The 25784-nt window shown below is 42.4% G+C and overlaps 1 protein-coding gene across 1 annotated transcript in view; it reads right to left on the minus strand.

The window, feature by feature from the left end:
• The window catches only part of mpv17 (mitochondrial inner membrane protein MPV17), a 138258-nt gene that overhangs the window by 8365 nt on the left and 104109 nt on the right, over positions 1-25784 (minus strand). The gene's annotated exons all lie outside the window — the stretch shown is intronic.

The raw sequence follows: 25784 nt of genomic DNA on the forward strand, positions 1-25784 counted from the left end.
TATGCATTTTCAAAAGCTTGTAATAATCTTGGATAATGAATTCCAGATATTTGTCAAAGGTTGATGCAAGACTATATTGTTTACATTTTCCTAGGCAAAGTAGTTGTTTACTATCTCTTTCATAATGAGATGTCCACTTTCCGTTGTAATTCAATACTTAACTACTAATTGCAAAATCTAGCTGATGTTCATTATTCATTTGATTTACTTAATTACGCATCGCCTGAGCTCAAGAAAAATAATTAAATGATGCTGCTCAATTCTTATTAATGAATGTATTTATCAATTCTTATTTGGTCTTCAGATTATGACTAGTTCTGGACTTCAGATGACAGAATTTCTTTTGTTTTCTGTCTGATTGTCTACCCAACAGTACTTTTGTTTTTCTCTTTCTTCAATATTCACAGGAACCAGCAGTGGTGTCCCTGTTAATAAGACTCACAGTCCTTCGGTTTACTTTAGATTTGGGTCTCAAGAAAACATCTCCTACCATTACAAAACAAACAGAATATAGAACATAGAACAATACAGTGCAGAACAGGCCCTTCGCCCTCGATGTTGTGCTGACCTGTGAACTAATGTAAGCCCCTCCCCCTACACTATCCCATCATCATCCATATGCTTATCCAAGGACTGTTTAAATGCCCCTAATGTGGCTGAGCTAACTACTTTGGCAGGCAGGGCATTCCAGGCCCTTACCACTCTCTGAGTAAAGAGCCTGCCTCTGACATCTGTCTTAAATCTATCACCCCTCAATTTGCAGCTATGCCCCCTTGTATAAGCTGACATCATCCTCCTAGGAAAAAGACTCTCACTGTCCACCCTATCTAATCCTCTGATCATCTTGTATGTCTCTATTAAACTCCCCCTTAGCCTTCTTCTCTCCAATGAGAACAGACCCAAGTCCCTCAGTCTTTCCTCATAAGACCTTCGCTGCAGACCAGGCAACATCCGAGTAAATCTCCTCTGCACCTTTTCCAATGCTTCCACATCCTTCCTGTAATGGGGCAACCAGAACTGTACGCAATATTCCAAGTGAGGCCGCACTAGCGTTTTGTACAGTTGCAGCATGACATCATGGCTCCGGAACTCAATCCGTCTACCAATGAAATCTAACACACTGTATGCCTTCTTAACAGCACTATCAACCTGGGTGGCAACTTTCAGGGATCTATGTACTTGGACACCAAGATCCCTCTGCACATCCACACCACCAAGCATCTTTCCATTGACCCAGTACTCTGCCTTCCTATTATTCTTCCCAAAGTGAACCATATCACATTTATCTGCATTGAACTGATAATGAGAGGCATAGATAGAGTTGATAGCCAGAGACTATTTCCCAGGGCAGAAAAGGCTAGCACGAGGGGTCATAGTTTTGAGCTGGTTGGTGGAAAGTATAGAGGGGATGTCAGAAGCAGGTTCTTTACGCAGAGAGTTGTGAGAGCATGGAATGCGTTGCCAGCAGCAGTTGTGGAAGCAAGGTCATTGGGGTCATTTAAGAGACTGCTGGACATGTATATGGTCACAGAAATTTGAGGGTGCATACATGAGGATCAATGGTCGGCACAACATTGTGGGCTGAAGGGCCTGTTCTGTGCTGTACTGTTCTATGTTCTATGAACTCCATTTGCCACCTTTCGGCCCAATTCTGCAGTTTATCCAAGTCTCCCTGCAACCTGCAACATTCTTCCACACTGTCCACCACTCCACTGACTTTAGTGTCATCCTCAAACGTACTAACCCATCCACCTATGCCTGCGTCCAAGTCATTTATAAAAATGACAAACAGCAGTGGTCCCAAAACAGATCCTTGTGACACCACAAGTAACCGGACTCCAGGCTGAATATTTTCCATTAACCAGCACTTGTTGCCTTCTTTCAGAAAACCAGTTTCTAATCCAAACTGCTAAATCTCCCTCAATCCCGTGCCTCCGCATTTTCTCCAATAGCCTACCACGTGGAACCTTATTAAAGGCTTTACTGAAGTCCATGCACACTACGTCAACCGCCCTACCCTCATCCACATGCTTGGTCACCTTCTCAAAAAACTCAATGAGGTTTGTGAGACACAAACTGCCCTTGACGAACCCATGTTGACTATCTCCAATCAAATTGTTGCTTGCTAGATGATTATAAATCCTATCTCTTATAATCCTTTCCAAAACTTTTCCTACAACAGACATAAGGCTCATTGGTCTATAATTACCAGGGTCATCCCTACTGCCCTTCCTGAACAAGGGCACAACATTTGCAATCCTCCAATCTGGCACGGCGGATCAGTGCTACCTCACAGCGCCAGGGACCAGGTTCGATTCAAGCATTAGGTGACTGTCTAAGTGGAGTTTGCACATTCTCCCCGTGTCTGCGTGGGTTTCCTCCGGGTGCTCTGGTTTCCTCCCACAGTCCAAAGATGTGCAGCTTAGGTGGATCGGCCATGCTAAATTGCCTGCAGTGTTCAGGGGTGTGTGGGTTATGGGGGGGTGGGTCAGTGTGGGATGCTTCAAGGGGCTGCGTGGACTTGTTGGGCCGAAGGGCCTGTTTCCACACTGTAGGGAATGTAATCTAATCAAATCTAATCCTCTGGTACAAAACCTGTAGACAATGAGGGCTCAAAGATCAAGGCCAAAGGCTCTGCCACCTCCTCCGTGGCTTCCCAGAGAATCCTCATCCCATCCGGCCCAGGGGATTTATCTACCTTCACACCTTCTAGAATTGATAACACCTCCTCCTCACAAACCTCAATCCTTTCAAGTCTAATAGCCCGTATCTCAGTCTTCTCCTCCACAATATTCTCCTTTTCCTGAGTGAAAGCAGATGAGAAATACTCGTTTAGCACCTCTCCAGTCTCCATCTGGTCCACACACAACTTCTCACTTCTGTCTTTGACTGGCCCTATTCCTACCCTTGTCATCCTCTTATTCCTCACATACCTATAGAAAGCTTTAGAGATGTCCTTTATTCTACCTGCGAATGACTGCTCATGTCCCCTCCTTGCTCTTCTTAACGCTCTCTTTAAATACTTGCCAGCTAATCTGTAACTCTCCATTGCCTCATCTGAACTATCTCATCTCAACGTCACATAAGCCTCCCTCTTCCGCTTAACAAGAGGTACAATTTCTTTAGTGAACCACGGTTCCCTTACCATATCACTTCCTCCCTGCCTGACAGGGACATACCTATCAAGGACATGCAAAATCTGTTCCTTAAACCAGGTCCACATTTTGATTGTCCCCATCCCCTGCATTTTGCTACCCCATTCTACGCCTCCTAGGTCTTGCCTAATCGCATTATAATTTCCCTTCCCCCCACCATCTCTAACTCTTGCCTGTGGCATGCTTCTATCCCTTTCCATCGTTAAACTAAACGTAACCAAATTATGGTCACTCTCTCCAAAGTGCTCACCTACCACTAAATCAAACACCTGGCCTGGTTCATTACCAAGTACCAGATCCAGAGTGGCCTTCCCTCTTGTTGGCCCTTCGACATACTGTATCAGGAAACCGTCCTGCACACATTGCACAAAAACTGATCCATCTGAGTTATAGCATTTCCAGTCAATGTTGGGAAAGTTAAAGTCTCCCATAATGACCACCCTGTTCCTTTCACTCCTGTCCAGAATCGTTTTGCCAATCTTCTCCTCCACATCCCTGGAACTTTGCGGTGGCCTATAAAAAACACCCAGCAGTGTTACCTCTCGTCTCCTGTTTCTGACCTCAGCCCATACCACCTCAGTGGACGAGTCCTCGTCAAAAGCTCTTTCAGCCACCGTTATACTGTCCTTGACTAACAAAGCCACACCCCCCTCTTTTACCACCTTCCCTGATCTTTATGAAAGATCTAAACCCTGGAACCTGCAATATCCATTCCTGACCTTGCTCTATCCATGTCTCCGAAATGGCCACAACATCGAAGTCCCAGGTACCTATCCATACTGCAAGCTCACCTACCTTATTCCGGATACTTCTGACGTTGAAGTAGACACAGTTCAAACCACCTTGCTTTCTGCCAGCACACTCCTGTGACAGTGAAATCCTGTCCACGCCCTCCCTACTCTCATCCTCCTGTGTACTGGACCTACACCACAGATTCCCATCCCCCTGCTGAGCTGGTTAAATCCACCCGAATAGCACAAGGAAATTTTCCACCCAGGATATTAGTATCTCTCTGATTCAAGTGAAGACCTGTTTGTCGAAGACCCACCTTGCCCACAATGAGCCCCAATTATCCATATACCTGAAACCCTCCCTCCTGCACCATCCCTGCAGCCACGTGTTCAGCTGATATCTCTCCCTGTTCTTTGCCTCACTATCACGTGGCACGGGTAACAAACCAGAGATAACAACTCTGTTTGTTCTAGCTCTCAGATTCCACCCTAGCTCCCTGAAATCCTGCCTTACGTTCTTATCCCTCTTTCTACCTATTTCGTTGGTACCTATGTGGATCACGACTTGGGGCTGGTCACCCTCTCCCTTCAGGACCCCAAAGACATGATCCGAGACATCATGGATCCTGGCACCTGGGAGGCAACACATCAACTGTGAGTCTCTTTCATTCCCGAAAAACCTTCTCTCTGTCCCTTTAACTATTTTAGAACATAGAACATAGAACATAGAACATTACAGCACAGTACAGGCCCTTCGGCCCTCGATGTTGTGCCAACCTGTCATACCGATTTCAAACCCATCTAACCTACACTATTCCATGTATGTCCATATGCTTATCCAATGACGACTTAAACGTACCTAAAGTTGGCAAATCTACTACCGTTGCAGGCAAAGCGTTCCATTCCCTTACTACTCTGAGTAAAGAAACTACCTCTGACATCTGTCTTCTATCTTTCACCCTTCAATTTAAAGCTACACCCCCTCGTGCTCGCCGTCACCATCCTAGGAAAAAGGCTCTCCATATCCACCCTATCTAACCTTCTGATTACTTTATATGTCGTAATTAAGTCACCTCTCAACCTTCTTCTCTCTAACGAAAACAGCCTCAAGTCCCTCAGCCTTTCCTCGCAAGACTGTCCCTCCATACCAGGCAACATCCTAGTAAATCTCCTCTGCACCCTTTCCAAAGCTTCCACATCCTTCTTATAATGCGGTGACCAGAACTGTACGCAATACTCCAAGTGCGGCCGCACCAGAGTTTTGTACAGCTGCAGCATAACCTCTTGGTTCCGGAACACGATCCATCTATTAATAAAAGCTAAAACACTGTATGCCTTCTAACAGACCTGTCAACCTGGCTGGCAACTTTCAAGGATCTGTGTATATGGACACCGAGATCTCTCTGCTCATCTACATTACCAAGAATCTTACCATTAACCCAGTACTTTGTCTTCCGGTTACTCCTACCAAAGTGCATCACCTCACACTTGTCTGCATTAAACTCCATTTGCCAACTCTCAGCCCAGCTCTGCAGCTTATCTATGTCTCTCTGCAACCCACAGCATCCTTCGTCACTATCTACAACTCCACCGACCTTAGTGTCATCTGCAAATTTACTAACCCATCCTCTACGCCCTCATCCAGGTCATTTATAAAAATGACAAACAGCAGTGGACCCAGCACCGACCCTTGCGGTACACCACTAGTAACTGGTCTCCAGGATGAACATTTCCCATCAACTACCACCCTCTCTCTTCTTTCAGCAAGCCAATTTCCGATCCAAACTGCTATATCTCCCACAATTCCATTCCTCCACATTTTGTACAATAGCCTACTGTGGGGAACCTTATCGAACACCTTGCTGAAATCCATATACACCACATCAACCGGTTTACTCTCATCCACCCGTTTGGTCACCTTCTCAAAGAACTCAATAAGGTTTGTGAGGCACGACCTACCCTTCACAAAATCGTGCTGACTATCCCTAATCAATTTATTCTTTTCTAGATGATTATAAATCCTATCCCTTATAACCTTTTCCAACACTTTACCAACAACTGAGGTAAGGCTCACTGGTCTATAATTACCAGGGTTGTCTCTACTCCCCTTCTTGAATAGGGGAACCACATTTGCTATCCTCCAGTCGTCTGGCACTATTCCTGTAGACAATGATGAGTTAAAGATCAATGCCAAAGGCTCAGCATTCTCCTCCCTGGCTTCCCAGAGGATCAGAGGATAAATCCCATCCGGCCCAGGGGACTTATCAATCTTCACCTTCTGAAGGATTTCTAATACCTCTTCCTTGTGAACCTCAATCCCACCTAGTCTAGTAGCCTGTATCTCAGTATTCTCCTCAAAAACATTGTCGTTTTCTAGAGTGAATACTGTTGAAAAATATTCATTTAGTGCTTCCCCTATCTCCTCTGACTCCACACACAACTTACCACTACTATCCTTGATTGGCCCTGATCTTACTTTCGTCATTCTTTTATTCCTTAAATACCTACAGAAAGCCTTAGGGTTTACCCCGATCCTATTTGCCAACAACTTCTCATGTCTCCTCAAGGCTCTTCTGAGCTCTCTCTGTAGGTCTTTCCTGGCTACCTCATAGCCCTCAAGCACCCTAACTAAGCCTTCACATCTCATCCTAACATAAGCCTTCTTCTTCCTCTTGACCAGAAATTCCACCTCCTTCGTAAACCACGGCTCCCGCGCTCTACAGCTTCCTCCCTGCCTGACAGGTACATACTTACCTCGGACACACAGGAGCTTTTCCTTGAATAAGCTCCACATTTCTAACGTGCCCATCCCCTACAGTTTCCTTTCCCATCCTATGCTCCCTAGATCTTGCCTAATCTCGTCGTAATTGCCTTTCCCCCCAGCTATAACTCTTGCCCAGTGGTATACACCTAACCCTTTCCATCACTAAAGTTAACATAACAGAATTGTGATCGCTATCACCAAAGTGCTCACCTACTTCCAAATCTAACACCTGGCCGGGCTCATTACCCAGTACCAAATCTAATGTGGCTTCGCCTCTTGTTGGCCTATCTACATACTGTGTCAGGAAGCCCTCCTGCACACACTGGACAAAAACTGACCCATCTATAGTACTCGAACTATAGTGTTCCCAGTCAATATTTGGAAAGTTGAAGTCCCCCATGACAACTACCCTGTCTCTCTCACGCCTATCGAGAATCATCTTTGCTATCCTTTCCTCTACATCTCTGGGACTATTCGGAGGCCTATAGAAAACTTCCAACAGCGTGACCTCTCCTTTCCTGTTTCTAATCTCAGCTCATACTACCTCAGTTGACAAGTCCCCAGACATCCTTTTTGCAACTGTAATACTGTCCTTGACCAACAATGCCACACTTCCCCCCACTTTTACCATCTTCTCTGTTCTTACTGAAACATCTAAATCCCAGAACCTGCAACAACCATTCCTATCCCTGCTCTATCCATGTCTCCGAAATGGCCACAACATCAAAGTCCCAGGTACTAACCCATGCTGCAAGTTCACCCACCTTATTCCGGACGCTCCTGGCGTTGAAGTAGACACACTTCAAACCAACTTCTTGCTTGCCGGTGCCATCTTGCATCCCTGAAACTTTATTTCGGACTACGCTACTCTCAACCTTTTCTGTACTCGAACTACAATTTTGGTTCCCATCCCCTTGCTGAATTAGTTTAAACCCACCCGAATAGCCTTAGCAAATCTCCCCCCAGGATATCGGTATTCCTCTGGTTCAGGTGAAGACCATCTTGCTTGTAGAGGTCCCACCTACCCCAGAAAGAGCCCCAATTATCCAAGAATCCAAAACCCTCCCTCCTGCACCATCCCTGTAGCCACGTGTTCAACTCCTCTCTCTCCCTATTCCTCGCCTGACTAGCATGTATTGAGTCCCCAGTGACTAACACTCTCTTCCTTTCTCCCCTTCCCTTCTGTGCAAGAGGGACAGACTCTGTGCCAGAGACCTGCACCCCAGTGTATGCCCCTGGTAAGTCATCCCCCCAACAGTATCCAATATGGTATACTTGTTTTTCAGGGGAACAATCACAGGGGATCCCTGCACTGACTGTTTTGTCCCCCTTCTAACAGTTACCCAGCTTTCTTCATGCCTAGGAGTAACTACTTCCCTGTAACTCTTATCTATCACAGACTCTGCCTCCTGAATGATCCGAAGTTCATCCAGCTCCTGCTTCAGTTCCCTAACGCGGTCTTGGAGGAGCAAGAGTTGGGTGCACTTCCTGCACTTGGATGGGACACTAATGGCATCCCTCACCTCAAACATCATGCAGGGGAAACATTCCTCTCCCTGCATTGCCATCCCTGCTCGTCCCCTTATCAGAAAGTAAATTTTAAAAAAAGAAGTTTAACAGGCCTAGCAAAACAGGGACTCTTGCTGTGTCCATTTGCAATACACTTTGCATTTTTGCAAATAGAGTTAATTAGTTTTAATGTGAATATTCAGTACCAGTTATACTTTTTACCCTTGTGATTTTACAAGGATAATAACAAACACAAAACTAAAGGCTCTGCATCTGAATGCCCCCAGCAATCATATGAATTAACTAATTTAATTGCTCGCATTGAAGTGAATAAATATGATCTGATAGCCATTATGGAGAGATGGCTGTAGAATGACAGGGGTATATAATATTCCACTGGAATAGCAAGATGGATAAATGTGGTAGCATTCTTAACCAAAGGTAGTATTGGTGCAATAGTTGGAATTGACCTTGGTTTAAGAGATCAGGTTGCAGAATGGTTTGGGTGGAGATGAGGAATAGTAAGGAAAGGAATCACTAGCAGGAGTGTGCTACAAGCTCGCAAACAGTAACTACAACATAGGATAAAGCATACAAGAAGAAATATTGGGTGCTTGTCATAAAGAAACACCAATAATCACTGGTGATATTACTCAACATATAAACAAGTAAATTCAGATTGGCAATTGTATCCTAAGTGACAAGTTCATAGGCCACCTTCGAGATAGCTTCTTGGATAAGTATGTTCTGGAACCAAGCAGATGGCTGATTACGTTAATCTTGGTATTGTGTAATGAGACAGGTTTAATTAACAACTAATAAACTCAGGATAAAACCACCTCTAAGCAGAAATGGCCACAATATTATTGAATTTGACTTCCAATTTGAAAGGGAGAAGACTATTCTAAGGGCAGTATTTTAAACACAAATAAAAGCAACCATGGGGGCATGAAAGTTGAGCCAGCTGAAAGGAACCGTGATATTAGGCTAGGAGATAAATTGCTAGGGCTGCAGTGGCAGATATGACTAACCCACCTAGCCTCTGCACCACTGGATGCCATAGAGCAATTTAGCTTGGCCAATCCATCTAACCTGCATTTCTTTGGATAGTGGGAGGAAACTGAAGCACCTGCAGCAGAAAGCCATGCAAACTGGGGGAGAACATGCAAAACTCCATGGAGGCAGTCACCTGAGGCTGGGGAATCAAACCCGGGTCCCAGGTGCTGTGGGGCAGCAGTGCTAACCACTGAGCCACCATGACATTCAGACATTGCTACTTAAGGAGGGAAGGAGGCTGAAAATAGGTTTCTTTGAAGTAACACGAACTGTGAATAAGGTGAAACCTGTTGTTGTATCGTATCTGGATTTCCAGAGGGCATTTGACAAAGTTGCATTTACAAAATTATTGTGCAAAGTAGAAGCCCATGCTGTAGGTGGTAACATATTAACATGGATAAGAGATTGGCTGGCTGAAAGAAAACATAAATGTGTCTCCTAGGTATGTTCAGAAATCAAAAAAAGATGACTGTTCTGACATTGCCGGGGTTAATTAGCTGCCTGCTACTCAGATTTTATCCAAGTCTTGAGGGCAGCACTTCCTGTGCATCTGCAGTTCCTACTATCTCTGACTATATCTATGGTTTATCTCCCTTCCTCTAACTACCATCCATCACATCCCGAAAATGTAATTTTCATTTTATTAAAGTTGCCCTTAGTTTATTCTCATTGCACTGCGATCCATTTCAAAGTTGGTGAGGTGTTGCCTGACTTTTTAAACTGGGCGAATGGCTAGGAAAGTGGGGAATGTGGTGGACAAAAAATATAAATGGATGGATGAAGTAGGGAGGAATATGTCTCTCTGTAAAACTCATCCCTTAGAATCAGTGAATAGTGGGAAGAAAAAGTGTTGGTGAGGTACATTACCATATTTTTATATATTTTCATAATACTTTTGATGTTGTTTCATATATTTTCCTTAGATATGGTATAAAATTAAATATTTCTACATTGGTCCGTTGACATTTATGCAAAAATGTATATAATTTAAATCAAACATTTATAGGAAAAATAGTTTAGAATTACATTTTTAGGATTCATACAAGCAATGATGTTTGAGAAACAACTGATGCGGGCATTAAAATCACAGTAATGGACAGCTTAATGACAACATGGAGGTCTACTTGCATTTAGAAGCAATCCTCTGAATACATCATTGGATACTTGAGATTTGTTAGCATACATGAAACTTATACAATTAAGAAATGAAATTGACAGTTGCTATGATGTGTTCTCACCAGAAACCTGGAATCAAGTTAACTAATATTAATGATAGGTTTACTATTTCTTTATATTCTCTTTTAGTTTAAATGTTAGTACCAGCTTGAAACTTATTACATTTAGGTATAACACACTTAAAAATAAAAACTAAAAGAATTGTAGATGATGGAAATCAGAAACAAAAATAGAGATTACTAGAAAAGCTCAGGTCTGGCAGCATCTGTGGAGTGAAATCAGAGTTAACATTTTGGGTCCAGTGATCCTCCTCAGGCCCAGTTAGGGGAGCAGCTAAGTGGCTTTTTAAAGTGTAACCTTACTGTTTTTACTTTGTATTTCTACAATAGTGAGTGGGGTGGGTTCCCTTGTGGTTATATGTTTTCTTAAAATCTTTCTCTTGATTAAACTTTAAAAATATAAAACATAGGAACTAAGTTAGCTTGAAGCAAATTTTTTGGAGCAGTAAGATTGTACTGTTTTCTGGGTCTGGTGATTGTTCAAGTGCAAAGATGAGACTGAGTTGAGTGATGTTCTCTTCCTGGTTGGATGTGGAAGATTAGGGAGAGTTTGCAATGTTATTGCAAATCCTATCTGATCGCATGGATCAGTTGGAGTGGCAGTTAGAGGCAATTTACAGGAGCTGGGGATGTGATGGATGGCAGTTACAGGAAGGGAAATAAACCATAGATATAGTCAGAGATAGTAAGAACTGCAGATGCTGGAGTATCTGAGATAACAAAGTGTAGAGCTGGATGAACACGGCAGGCCAAGCAGCATCAGAGGAGCAGGACGGCTGACGTTTTGGACATAGACCCTTCTTCAGAAATGAAGAATACTTTCTGAAAAGGGTCTAGGCCCAAAACGTCAGCCTTCCTGCGCCTCTGATGCTGCTTGGCCTGCTGTGTTCATCCAGCTGTACACCTTGTTATCATAGATATAGTCAGGTAGAGGGGTTACTTTCAGAAAAGGTAGGTGAGAGAGGCAAGTAGTGCAGGAGTCTCCTGTGGCTATCCCCACCTCAAACAAGTATGGTGACTTTGAAAATTTTTTTTTATTCATTTGTGGGATGTGGGCATTGCTAGCTGGCCAGCATTTCTTGCCCATCCCTAGTTGCTGTGAGAAGGCGGTGGTGAGCTGCCTTCTTGAACCATTACAGTCTTCCTACTGTGGGTTCTCCCACAATGTTATTAGGGAGAGAATTCCAGGAATTTGACCCAGCAACAGTGAAGGAATGGTGATATATTTCCAAGTCAGAATGGTGAGTGGCTTGGAGGGGAACGTGGAGGTGGTGATATTCCCGTATATCTGATGCCGTTGTCCTTCTAGATGAAAGTGGTCATGGGTTTGGAAGGTGCTGTCTGTGGATCTTTGGTGACTTTCTGCAGTGCATCTTGTAGATAGTACACAGTGCTGCTACTGACCCTCAGTGGTGGAGGGATAATGGACTCAGGGGAATGTGATACTGATAGCCAAATTTCTGGTACCGAGACTGGCTTTAATGTAACAAAGGCTACGTCAGGTTCCAAGTGGTCAATCGTGATAGAGGATTCTCTAGTCAAAGGCACACAGACTTTTCTGCTGCCGACAGTGAGACATCAGAATGGTGCGTTGCCTCCCTGGTGCCACGGTCAAGGATATTTCAGAGATGGTGCAAAATATTCTCAAAAGCAAGAGGGACCAGCATGAGATCACGGGACACATTGGAACTAATGAGATAGGAAGAGAAAACAATCAGATTCTGAGGAGAAAATATAAGAAATTAGGCAGGAATTTAAAAAGGAGATCCTTCAAGATAGTAGTATCAGGATTACTTCCAGTGCCACAAGCTGATGAGGATGGGAACAAAGGGATAGAGCAGATGAATGTGTGGCTGAAGAGCTGGTGAAGGGGAGAAGGATTTGCATTTTTGGATCATTAGAATCTCTTCTAGAGTAGAAGTGACCTGTAGAAGAAGGATGCATTGCACCTGAATTGGAAAGTGATGTGATATACTGGCAGGGAGATTTGCTAGAGCTGTTCAGGAGGATTTAAATTAGGGTGGGCGGGGATCCAAGAAGATAATGAAGAAAGACATCAGTCTGAGACTGGTACAGATGGGAAAAGGAGCAAGTCAAACAGTCAGCGCAGGCAGGAACAAGGCAGAGTAAGAGGGTTAACAGGTAAGGCAGATGAACTGAGGGCATGGTTGGGAACACGGGACTGTGATATCATTGCAATTACAGAGACATGGCTCAGGGACGGACAGGACCGGCAGCTTAATGTTCCAGGGTATAAATGTTAAAAGAAGGATGGTGTGGGGGGGGGGGAGGTCAAGAGAGGAGGGGGAGTGGCATTTTTGATTAGGGACAAGATTATGGCTGTACTTAGGGAAGTTATTTGGGTGAAACTAAGAAATAAGAAAGGGATGATCACCTTATTGGGATTGTATTACAGACCCCCAAATAGCAGGAAATTGAGAAACAAATTTGTAAGGAGATCTCAGTTATCTGTAAGAATAATAAGGCAGTTATGGCAGGGCTTTTTAATTTTCCTATCATAGACTGGGACTGCCAAAGTGCCATTGGGCTTGGATGGAGAGGAATTTGTTAACTGTGTACAAATGTGGATATACTTACTATAAAAGCTGCAAAACTTGACTTACTGTTGGGAAATATGGTAGGACAGGTGGCTGAGGTGCCAGTGACCATAATTCTATTTATTTTAAAATAATGACGAAAAAGGAAAACCGGATCTAAAAGTTAAAGTTCTAAATTGGAGGAAGGCCAATTTTGATGGTATTAGGCAAGAACTTTCAAAAGTTGATTCCGGGTAGATATTTGCAGTTAAAGAAACAGCTGGGAAATGGGAAGTCTTCAAAAATGAGATAACAAATCAAGAGACAGTATGTTCCTGTTAGGGTGAAGGGAAAGGCTGGTAGAAGAAAGGAATGCTGGAAGGAATCATCAAGGTAGTAGGAGTATACTGGAAATCAGAAGGGTGAAAAGGGGACATGAGATAGCTTTGGCAAAAGGGTTAAGGAGAATCCAAAGGGATCTTAGAAATCCATTAAAGACAAAAGGATAACAAGGGAAAGAACAGGGCCCCTTAAGGATCAGCAAGGCCACCTATGTGTGCAAATGTGTGAAATTGGGGAAATACTAAACAAAAAGTTTGTAACAGTGTTTACTGTGGAGAAGGATATGGAAGATATTGAAAGTGGGGAAATAAATAGTGATATGTTGAAAAATGTCCATATTACAGATGTGGTGGTGCTGGACAGCTTAAGATGCAATAAAGGTGGTTAAATCCCTGGGACCTGATCAAGTGTATCCTAGAACTCAGTGGGAAGCTAGGGAAGTGACTGTTAGGCTCCTTGCTGAGGCTTTTGTATCATTGATAGCCAGAGGTAAGTTGCCAGAAGACTGGAGGTTGGCTGACATGGTGCCATATTTAGGAAGTGGTAAGGAAAAGCCAGGGAACTATAGACTGGTGAGCCTGACATTGGGGTGGGCAAGTTGTTGGAGGGAATTCTGAGGGATGGGATTTCCATATATTTGGAAAGGCAAAGACTGATTAGGGACAGTCAACATGGCTTTGTGCTGAGAAATCGTGTCTCACTAATTTGATTGAGTTTTTTGATGTGATAAAGAGGATTGATGAAGGAGGTGCTGGATGTGATCTATATGGACTTCAGTACGATGTTCAAAAAGATGCCTCATAGTAGACTAGTTAGCAAAGTTAGATCGCATAGAATACAGGGAGAACTAGGCATGTGGATTAGAACTGGCTTGAAGGAAGAAAACAGAGGCTGGTAGTAGAAAGTTGCTTTTCAGACCAAAGGCCTGAAACCAACAGTGTGTCACAAAGATTGGTGCTGGGTCCACTGCTTTTTGTCATTTATATATATGATTTGGATGTGAACATGGGAGGTATGGTCAGTAAGTTTGCAGATGACACTAACTGGAGGTGTAGTGGACAGTGAAGAAGACTACCTCAGAGTACAACAGGACTTTGATCTAACGGGCCAAGGAGGGACAGATGGTGTTTAATTTAAATAAATGTAAGGTGCTGCATTTTGGATAAGCAAATCAGGGTAGGACTTATACAGTTAATGGTAAGGTCCTGGGGATTTTTGCTGAACAAAGAGACCTTGGAGTGCAGGATCATTGTTCCTTGAAAGGGCAGCACGAAAGCTCAGTGGTTAGTTCTGCTGCCTCACAGCACCAGGGACCCAGGTTCGATTCCACCCTTGGGCGACTGCCTGTGTGGAGTTTGCACATTCTCCCCATGTCTGTGTGGGTTTCCTCTGGGTATTCCAGTCTCCTCCCACAATCCAAAGATGTGCAGGTTAGGTGGGCTGGCCATGGTAAATTGCCAGTAGTGTTCAGGGATGTGTAGATTAGGTGGGTTATAGAGTGATGGGTCTGGGTGGGATGCTCTGAGGGTCAGTGTGGATTTGTTGGGCCGAAGGATCTGTTTCCATACTGTAGGAATTCTATGATTCTAAAGTGGAGTCACGGGAGATAGGATAGTGAAGGCGGTGGTTGGTATGCTTGCCTTTATTGGTCAGAGCATTGAGTATAGGAGTTTCAAGGTAATGTTGCAGCTGTTGGGGATTTGGTTAGACCACGTTTAGAATACTGCATGCAATTCTAGTCTCCCTGCTATAGGAACGATATTGTGAAACTTGAAAGGGTTTAGAAGATATTTACATGGATATTGCTGGGGTTGGAAGGTTTGAGCTATATGGAGAGGCCGAATAGGCTACAGCTATTTTCCCTGGAGTGTTGGAGGCTGAGAAGTAACCTTATGGATGTTTATAAAATCATAAGGGGCATGGATAGGATAAAGAGGCAAGGTCTTTTCCCCAGGGGGATGGAGTCCAAAACTAGAGACCATAGGTTAAAAGTAAGAGTGGAAAGGCTAAAAGGGGCCTAAGAGGCAACATGTTCAGGCAGAGAGTAATGCGTGTATGGAATGAGCTACCAGAGGAAGCGGTGAAGGCTAGTACAGTTACAACATTTAAAACACATCTGGATGGGTGTATGAGTAGGAAGGTTTTAGAGGGATATCGGACAAATGCTGGCAAATGGGATTAGATTAGTTTAGGACATCTTGTCAGCATGGATGAGTTGAACTGTACGGTCTGTGTGCATGCTGTACAACTCTAAGACTATGACTCTAAGTGGACCTCAGTTCTGTCTATTTTACTCAGATCTATGAAGATGTTAATATCATTCCATTCTCAAAGTTCAAATACAGGCCTTCTAGTTTTCTCTAAAAATGTTAACTTACCGTAGTATTGATACTCAGAAAAGATAATTGAACTCTATAACAAAAACAGAAATTGCTGGAAAAGCTCAACAGGTCAGCAGCATCTGTGAAGAAAAAATCACAGTTAACATTTTGGGTCCAGTGACCCTTCCTCAGAATCCAAAATATCAACTCTGAATTTTCTTTCCACAGATGCTGCCAGATCTGCCGAGCTTTTCCACCAATTTCTGTTTTTGTTCCTGATTTACAGCATCCACAGTTCTTTCGGTTTTTATTTAGTATTTAACTCAATATAGGCCAGGGACTCGACCTCCCAATCTATATGATTCTGTACCACGCAGCTGATGTTGGAGCACCATCTTGCTATATTCAAAATGTACTGGTAGATGTTCGTATCTCGAGTTTTCTTAGCTTGGACCTCAGAACAGTAGATGAATGAAGTTAAAACTGACATGTAAAATTATTTATCTGCAGCCTTATTAACACTAAGTTGAATCGGGTACCAACTTTACTGTTAAGCAATAATTATGTGATTTCAATACATGAAATGAATAGAGTGCTCTTGCACAGCTGCACATATCTGTACTTAAATGCAATTCATTACTCCAGGGTTCAACTGCCTGTGATTTAAAACAAAACACCAAACTTAGTTAAAATAACAAAGTGTGGAGCTGGATGAACACAGCAGACCAAGCAGCATGTCAGGAGCACAAAAGACGACATTTCGGGCCTAGACCCTTCATCAGAGAGGTCTCGGCGCGAAACGTCAGCTTTTGTGCTCCTGAGATGCTGCTTGGCCTGCTGTGTTCATCCAGCTTCACACTTTGTTATCTTGGATTCTCCAGCATCTGCAGTTCCCATTATCACCAAACTTAGCTAGATGAAGAAGTTATTCTCTTTAGAGAAGAGAATGTTGAGATGCTATTTGATAGTAGTGTCATGAAGGTTCTACACAGAGAAGATAGAAAGGAAGCTTTTTCTACAGGTGGAGGATAATTTGTTGGGAACCAATTAAAGGTGAATTAAAGAACCAAACTGATATCAGTTAAACTTTTGCTATTCAGTGAGCAGCTATGATAAACAGCGAGTACAGGAAGGGTCAGGAGATACAGCAGATACAGCGGGTACAGCAGATAACAGAACAATTATGAGAATGGGGGAGCTAACAAAAGACTGAGGGTGAGTGCAGCATATAAAACAAAGTAAATCAGCTTGTACCACAGATTGAAATCGGCAAGTGCAGCCAGTGTGGGCACCACAGAGGTGTGGCTGCAGGGGAATCAGGGCTGAGAACTAAATGCCCAAGGATACATGTCTTATAGAAAATAAAGGTAGCTAGGCAGAGGGTGTGATGCTGCCTTGTCAGTAAGAACTGAAATTAAATTGATACCACGCAGCAACACAGGGTGATAAGGTATAGAAGCTGTGTAGGGAGAGTTGAGAAAACTCAAAGGGAAAAAAAGCCCTGATGGAGTTACACACAGGCCTTCTTGCAGTAGGATGTGGGGCAGAATATAAATCATGAGCTAGTAAAGTCATGCTCAAGACCCATTTAGATAGACACATGGGGTAGAGGGATAGGGGCCATATACAGGCAGATAGGATTAGTTTAGAATGGCATCATGGTTGACAAGGATATGGTGCACTGAAGATCCTGTTCCTGTAATTTACTGTTTCTATGTTCTATGTAAGAAAAGCACACCTGGGAAAATCAGAGATAATGGGAACTGCAGATGCTGGAGAATTCCAAGATAATAAAATGTGAGGCTGGATGAACACAGCAGGCCAAGCAGCATCTCAGGAGCACAAAAGCTGACGTTTCGGGTCTAGACCCTTCATCAGAGAAGGGTCTAGGCCCGAAACGTCAGCTTTTGTGCTCCTGAGATGCTGCTTGGCCTGCTGTGTTCATCCAGCCTCACATTTTATTACCTGGGAAAATCAGTTTGGTAGTGGATATCAAGGAAAGGAACTTGTGGAATGTCAGTGAGATTTTTTTTGGAGTGGCTTGTGGTAGCGCCCACTAGGGAATTTAGGCCTGAAATGTCAGCTTTCCTGCTCCTAAGATGCTGCTGCGCCTGCTGTGTTGATCCAGCTCTACACCTTGTTATCTCAGATTCTCCAGCATCTGCCGTTCAGGGAACAGACAATTCTGGATTTGATGATGTGTCATTAGGCAGACTTGATTAGGGAATTTAAGGTGAAGAAACCCCTAGGAATCAGTGACCATGATAGGATCGAATTCACCTTGCAGTTGAGAGGGAGACCCTGAATCAGTGTTACAATTGAGTAAAGGTATTATAATTGGGTAAAAATAACTACAAAGACAATGACGGCCATGCTGGACAGAAGTTGATTGAAATGAGAACATGGTTGAGAAAACGGTGGAGGAAATTGGAAGGAGGCTCTGGGGTAATTTGTGGGGGGAGGCAGAAATTTGTACCAAGGAAGAAGAAACATGCTTAAAGGAGAACTTGGCAACCGTGGTTGACAAGGGAAGGCAGAGACAGCATAAAAGCAAAAGAAAAAGTATACAAAGTGATTAAGATTAGTGGGAAGTCAAAGGATTGGAAAGCCTTTAAAAAACTAGCAGAGGAAAATGCAATATGAGGGGAACAGCTTAAATACGAGTATAATCTAGTTAGTAATATAAAAGATTGCAAAATTTTGTTTAGATAACTAAAAGATAAGCGACAAGCAACTGTACACAATATACCAAGTGTGGTCTAACGAAAATTCCATAAAGCAACAACACAACTTGTCTATCCTTAAACTCGGTCTCTCTTCCAAAAAAGGCAAGAAGCCATTGGCCTTCTTTATTATCTTATTTACCTACACCTCCACCTCAGTGATCTGTGGACCTGCATACCCAGATCTCTCTGCATATCAATACTCCGAAGGGTTCTGTCATTCACTGTACAATTTCCACCTGTACGAGGACCTTCCAAAATGCATCACCTCACATTTGTCAGATTAAACTCCATCTGCTATTTTTCTGCCTATGCCTCCATCTGATCTATATTCTGCTGTATCCTCTGACAATTCTCCTCACTATCCACAACCCCACCAATCTTTGAATCATCCTAAACTTACTAATTAGACCAGCTATGTTTTCTTACAAATCATTTATGTAGATGACAAACTGCAGTGGTCTAGCACTAATCTCTGTGGAACACCACTAGTCATAACTCTCCATTCTAAATAACATCCTTCCACTGCTACCTTCTGTCTCCTATGACTAGGCCAGTTCTGTATATATCTTGCTAGTTCAACTCTGATACCAACTGACTTCACCTTTTGGAGCAATCTGCCATGAGGGCTTTACGGAAGTCCACGTAGACAACATCAACCACTTTTCCCTCATTACTCATCTTCATCACCTCTTCAAAAAAAAACTTCATCAACTTAAAGAGGCATGGCTTCTCCTGCACAAAACATGCTGTCTATTGCTCATAATTCCATTTGCTTCTAAATGTGATTAACTCATGTCCCTGAGAATCTTTTCTAATAATTTCTTTCCACTGACATGAGGCTTATAGGCCTGTAATTTCCTAGATTATCCCACCCACCCTTCTTAAACAATGGGACAACACTGGATATTCTCCAGTCCTCTTAGACTTCACCTGTGACCAAAGAGGATACAAAGATATCTTGTGAATACTCCAGCAATTTGTTCTCTTGCCTCCCTCAATATTCTGGGATAGACACCTTCAGGACTTGGAAACTCAGTTACCTTAATGCTTCTTAAGATGCACAACATCTCTTCCTTTTTAATAGCAACATGGCTTAGAACTTCGACACTCCCTTCCCCGAGATCATTCTCCACCAAATCCTCTAATCTGAATACCAATACAAAATATCCGTTTAAGACCTCACTTACATCTACTGCCTCCATACATTGATTTCCTCCTACATCCTTGAGTGGGCCAATTCTCTCTCTGGTTACTCTCTTGCTTTTTATGTATGTGTAAAAAGAACTTGGGATTTTCCATAATCCTGTTTGCAAATGACTTTCAATGACCCCTTTAGCCCTTCTGATTCCTTGTTTAACTTCTTTCCTACTTTCTTTATATATTTCAAGGGCTTTGTTAGTTCCCATCCTCCTACACCTCACGTAGGTTTCCTCTTTCTTACTGACCAAATTCATAACATCCCTAGTCATCCAAAGTTCACATAACCTGCCATACCTATCCTTCAGTAGTGCAGGAACATGCTGCTCCTGAATTCTTATCAACTGTTGTTTGAAATACTCTCATGTCTAATGTAGATTTACCCTTAAACAGCCGCCTCCAATCAAACCTTTCCAGTTCCTATACTAGTGTTGTCGTTCACCTTTCTCCAGTTTAGCACCTTCGCTCAAGGACTGCCGTTATCCCTATCCACGAGTTTCTTAAAATTCACAGTATACAGTCATTACTTCTGAAATACACCCCCACTGAAACTTCACCCACCTGGCGAGGCACATTTCCCAAAACAAAGATCCAGTATCATCCCTTTCTGGTTGGACTGTTTACATACTGAAAGGTCCTTACAAATTCTTTCCCATTCAAGCCCCTACCATGAAATGAGTTCCAGTCAATATAGGGGAAGTTAAAATCACCCACCACAACAATGCCGCAGTTTTTAAACATCTTTCCGAAATCTGTCTACGTATTCTGTCCTCTATTTTCCGCTGGCTATTGGGAGGCCTGTAGTATACTCCCAGCACTATGATTTCACCTTTTCTATTCCTGAGTTCTACCCATACTACCTTGCTGCATGAGTCCTCTGATATATCCACCTCAGTACAGTTGTGAGATGCTCCTTTGCCAATAATGCTACTCCCCCACCCCTTTTTACAACCCTTTCTCACTCCTGTCCCAGTAATGTCTAAATCCTGGGACACTCAGCTGCCAGTCCTGTCCTACTTTCAGTCAAGTCTCCATAATTGCAATAATATCATACATCCAAATACTGACCAATTCTCTAAGTTCACCTATCTAGCGTATTACACTTCTTGTATTGAAACACATGCCCATTTCAGACCACGTCCCCTGCTCTCAGCGTTTTCCTTACTGTTCTTGTTCTTAGGCATATTTGCCTAGGTTTCTATCTCTCCCTCAATTTCTGTATCTACTGCCTTAATCCTCTGGTTCCCATCACCCTGCCACACTAGTTTAAACCCTCCCCATCCACTTTATCAAGTGCCACACCCCCCCCCAACCAAGGGCATCAGTACCGGTCCTGCCAGGTGTAACCCATCCAATTTGTACAGGTCCCACCACCTCCAGAACTGGTCCAAATGCCCCACGAATCTGAAACCTTCCCCTTCACATCATCTTTTCAGCGACATGTTCATCTTACTTATCCTGCTACTTCTACCCTGATTCGTTTGTGGCACTGGTAATAATTCTGACATAACTACCTTTGAGGTCGTACATTTCAACTTTCTTCCTGGTTCTCTGTATTCTGCTTTTAGGACCGTCATCCCCTTTTTTTAAACCTATTTGTTTGTACCTAAGTGTACCACGACCACTGGTTGTTCACCGCCTCACAGAATATTCTGCAACCGCTCTGAGACATCCGGGACCTTGGCTCCAAGAAGGCAACATACCATCCTGGACTCTCATTTGCAGCCACAGAAATGCCTATTTATTCCCCTGACCATTAAATTCCCTATAACTATAGCATTTCAGTGCTTATTTCTCCCATCCTCTGCAGCCAACCATAGTGCCATGAATTTTGCTGCTGCTGTTCTCCTCTGAGAGTCCATTCCTCTCAACAGTATCCAAAATGGAACACCTGTTTTGAAGGGGAATGGCCACAGCAGATTCCAGCACTGCCTGTCTAGCCCTCCTCCTTTACCTAATGGTCATCCATTCCCTTCCTGCCTGCGGCGTGACCACCTCTCTGTTGTGCTATCCATGATATTTGCAGCCTCACAAATGCTCACAGGTGTCCCCAGACATTGCTTCAACTCCAAAACCCAGGCTTCCAGGAACTGCACTGGAGATACTTTTTGCACATAGGTAGGTCACTGGCACTAGAAAAGTGCTGGGCTTCCCACATTGAGCTAGAGGAGCAGACAATGATTTGGAGCTCCCATGCCATGTCTTACCTCTTTAACTTAATTAATTCTTACAATCCTTGAAGGTGCTGATGCTCTCTGCACAAATAACAATTTCTCAAAGCTTATCTGTTACTCACCAACAACAGTTCCCAGAAGCTGTTCAGGTTCACACTCAGAATTGTAGAATCCCTACAGTGTGGAAACAGGCTCTTCCACCTAACACGTTCCTCAGGGCATCCCACCCAGACCCATTCTCATTCCTCTACACACTATGGGGTAATTTAGCACTGCCAGTCCACCTAGCCTGCACATCTTTGGACTGTGGAAGGAAACCAGTGTACCTGGAGGAAACCCATGCAGACACGGGGAGAATGTGCAAACTCCGCACAGACAGTCACCTAAGAGTGGAATTGAACTGTGAGGCAGCAGTGCTAACTGCTGTATCACCAAAAAAATTTTCAAGGGACAGTCCTTCAACAATTGGGACTCTTGCTGCTGACCTTTTTCTCACTATATTCTGCATAATTTTTGCACAAAGTCTTTGTTGTTTAGTTTGAATCAATTAGCATTAAATTTTCAAAATTTGATGTTTTGCTGATTTTAGTTATACCACAGTATAATGGGGTACAACTCTGTTTTCATACCAGTGGAAAAACATGTAAATTGACAGAGGTTTATGACAGCTTAGCTGTCCATCTTACGTGAATTTAACATGAAAAGCACATTGCAGTTTAACTGTAATGTTGCAGTACATCACCACTGATTTACATGAATTGATGTCTAATCGCTTACCATTTGCTAACAACATGTATTTATAATAAAATCATTATTATTCTTATGCAGATATGGCAAATTGTCTCATCATCTAAGATATCAATTTTGTTATCATAATAAAAGTATTTCAATCCTTTTTTGTTCTCGGACACTAGAGCTCATAAAAAAGTAATTCTAGTGAATTGCTCAGTAAGTGCGAGCTCCTACTTTATTTAGTCAATGCCAAAAAGGTGCAGGTATAGAAAAGTAAAATATGTCTTATTTTCTTTAAAATGGGAACAGAGTACCATAATAAGTTCGTGAATCTACCCCAGACAATTATGACTCTTTCATTCCTGATAATGAATGATGAAGAACTGCAAGCTAAAAATATGCTTTAAGTAGTTGCAACAATCAGTCCAAACACTCATTTCTCTGCTAACCTTGATATAATAGCCTAAATAAAGAATGGTAGTTTTTTTTTCTTTGAAATATGAATAAAAGTACAATTACATAACTGTACTAGTATCTTAACCATTTAGTTTAGTTTGTTACGTCTATTCCAATGAATACATTTTCAACTCCTTCTAGTTTTTGAAGAAAATTAGTATCTTTTGCTAAAAGATTTCAGAAAAACACAAGGAATGTCATTGATTGTAATGAGCTTCTTGGCCCATTAAAATCAGCCCCTTTAATTGTCTTAATTTTCCACTATTCCATATAACTTAGTATTGGGTGTATTCAAATAACCGAAACAATCAAAACCTTACAAGGTGCTAAACTATGAAAACATACCATGGAGTCAGAGAGATATACTGCATAGGAACACACCCCTCGGTCCAACTCGTCAATGTCAACCAGGTATCCTATATAAATCTTGTCCCATTTGCCGGCATTTGGCCCATTTTCTTCCAAACTCTCCCTATTCATATACGCATCCTGTTGCCTTTTAAATGTCGCACCAGGCTCCGCTACTTCGTCTGGCAGCTTATTTCATACATGCACCACCCTCTACATCAAAAAGTTGTCCCTTAGGTCCCTTGTAAATCTTTCCTCTCTCACCTTAAACCTGTGCCCTCTCATTTTGGACTCCCCTACACCAGGGGAAAGATCTTGCCTATTTACTCTATCCATGCATCTCATGATTTTATAAACCCCTGTAAGGTCATCCCTCAGCCTCCAACACTCCAGGGAAAATAGCCCCAATCTATTCAGCCTCTCCAAATAGCTCAAACCCTCAACCCCAGCAACGTCCTTGTAAATCTTTTCTGAGCCCTTTCAAGTTACACAATATCCTTCCTATAGCAGGGAGGCTGGAATTAAACACAATTTTCCAGAAGTGACCCCAAATCAATGTCATGTATAGCTGCAACATGAATTTCCGACTCCTTTACTCAATAAAGACAAGCATACCAAATGCTTTCTTTGCTATAATAGATACATGAAAAGGAAGGGTTTAGAGGAATATGGGCCCAAAACTGTCAAATGCAACAAGTTGAAAGGTCTGTTTCTCTGCCATGTGACTCTATGACACTCTAGTTAACAGATTTAGTCAGTCTAGAAACCAGATTCAACTCTTAAAAATAAACTACTCATGTAATTATATATCATGCTCTTTGTAGTTTTGCTTTATCATTGTAAAATGTACCCTTATTGGTACTTAATTAAAAAACACAAGTATTATAACAACTTTGGGACAATGGGGAAATTAAAAAGAAAACATATTTAAAGTAAGGTGAGTTGCTGCTGTTATTCAGTTATCTAGATCTAGGACAAAGGGTTCAAGTAAAATGAGGAAAAACTACATCTTGAAATGTTGAAATCCAGACGGCACAGGTTGAAGATGATTAGCAAAAGAACCAGAGGCACCAAGAGGAAATACATTTTGCAAGAACTATTGGATGGAATTTGGAATGCACTGCATTGCCAGATAAAATGAATTGACAGATTCAATAATAGCTTTCAAAGGGGAATTAAGAGGAGGAAAGAATGTGGGGCAAGTAGGAGTGGAATTAACTAGCTTGCTTTTTGAAAGAGTTGGCACAGATTTAATGGACCATTCAGGAGCATAATATCGCACAATCTGAAAGGTTTGCTAGCTCTGGGAACTCACAGATACGTAGAAAATTACAAACAATGCTCAATCCAATTTCAACCCAGTCGTAGAATCATACAGCATGGAAACAGATCTGTCAGTCCAACCAGTCCATGCCAACCATGTTCCAGACTAAATTCGTTCTACCTCCCCAAGCTTGGCTTATATCCCTCCAAATCTTTCCTATTCATGAACTTATTCAAATGTCTTTTGAACATTGTAATCGTACCTGCATTCACCACTTTCTCTCTCTCGAATAGGCAGCACTCTCCTGTGCTTTAACATAACCATATTATATGGCAACAAAGTTTATCACTCTTTTAGATTAAAATATTTTACAAAACAGGTCCATCGTCATACGGTACTTTGGAATGAGATCACCAGGTGTACCAAAGCTGTCTCTCACAGCAGTCTGGATACAATTCGACTTCCTTTATCATGCAACTTGTGGAGTAATTACTGATGTATATTGCTTTGAATGACAATGTACTTGACGAGCAAACCTTTGTCAATTTATCAACAAAGTCCATTAAACCTAGATTTGAAACCAAGTCTTGTACCAAGTCAGTCAAGACAAAGCTTCAAAAATGAAATGATGCACAATTTGCTGTGCCCACTGAGTTGGTATCTGCCAGTGTGAATAGGGATCTGAAGATGGCATTGGGAATTTTGCCATCATTCTGCTAATAGTGCAAACATATTCAGGCGTTGCTACCTTTCAATGAAGAAACTGGACAGGTTGTCAAGATCAAGAAATATGTTTCTTGAAATAGGGTCGAGGCCCGAAAAGTCAGCTCTCCTGCTCCTATGATGCTGCTTGGCCTGCTGTGTTCATCCAGCTCTACACGTTGTTAGCTCAGATTCTCCAGCATCTGCAGTTCCTACTATCTCTCAAGAAATATGTTGCGAGTTTACCTTAGTAAAGGCAAAATGTTGCAGACACTGAGGTCAGAAATGAAAGAAAAAAAACGCCGGAATTCTTGTTAATGGACCTTTTCACAAAAAGTTACAGAGTGTAAGACTAACATTCAGTTTACAGGATAACAAGTACTAATTGCAGGATTGTGCAATATGCGCAGGGAGTTGTTCAGACACCTGTCATTGGTTGCTGACTAATTTCAGCACAGCCACAGTAAAATTAAACTCTGACTTAATAAGAATAAATACACCACTCAAATGTAAAATAATAGAAATTTAAAGTAAT

This window comes from Stegostoma tigrinum, chromosome 4 (assembly GCF_030684315.1).
Source record: "Stegostoma tigrinum isolate sSteTig4 chromosome 4, sSteTig4.hap1, whole genome shotgun sequence".
NCBI lineage: Eukaryota > Metazoa > Chordata > Chondrichthyes > Orectolobiformes > Stegostomatidae > Stegostoma > Stegostoma tigrinum.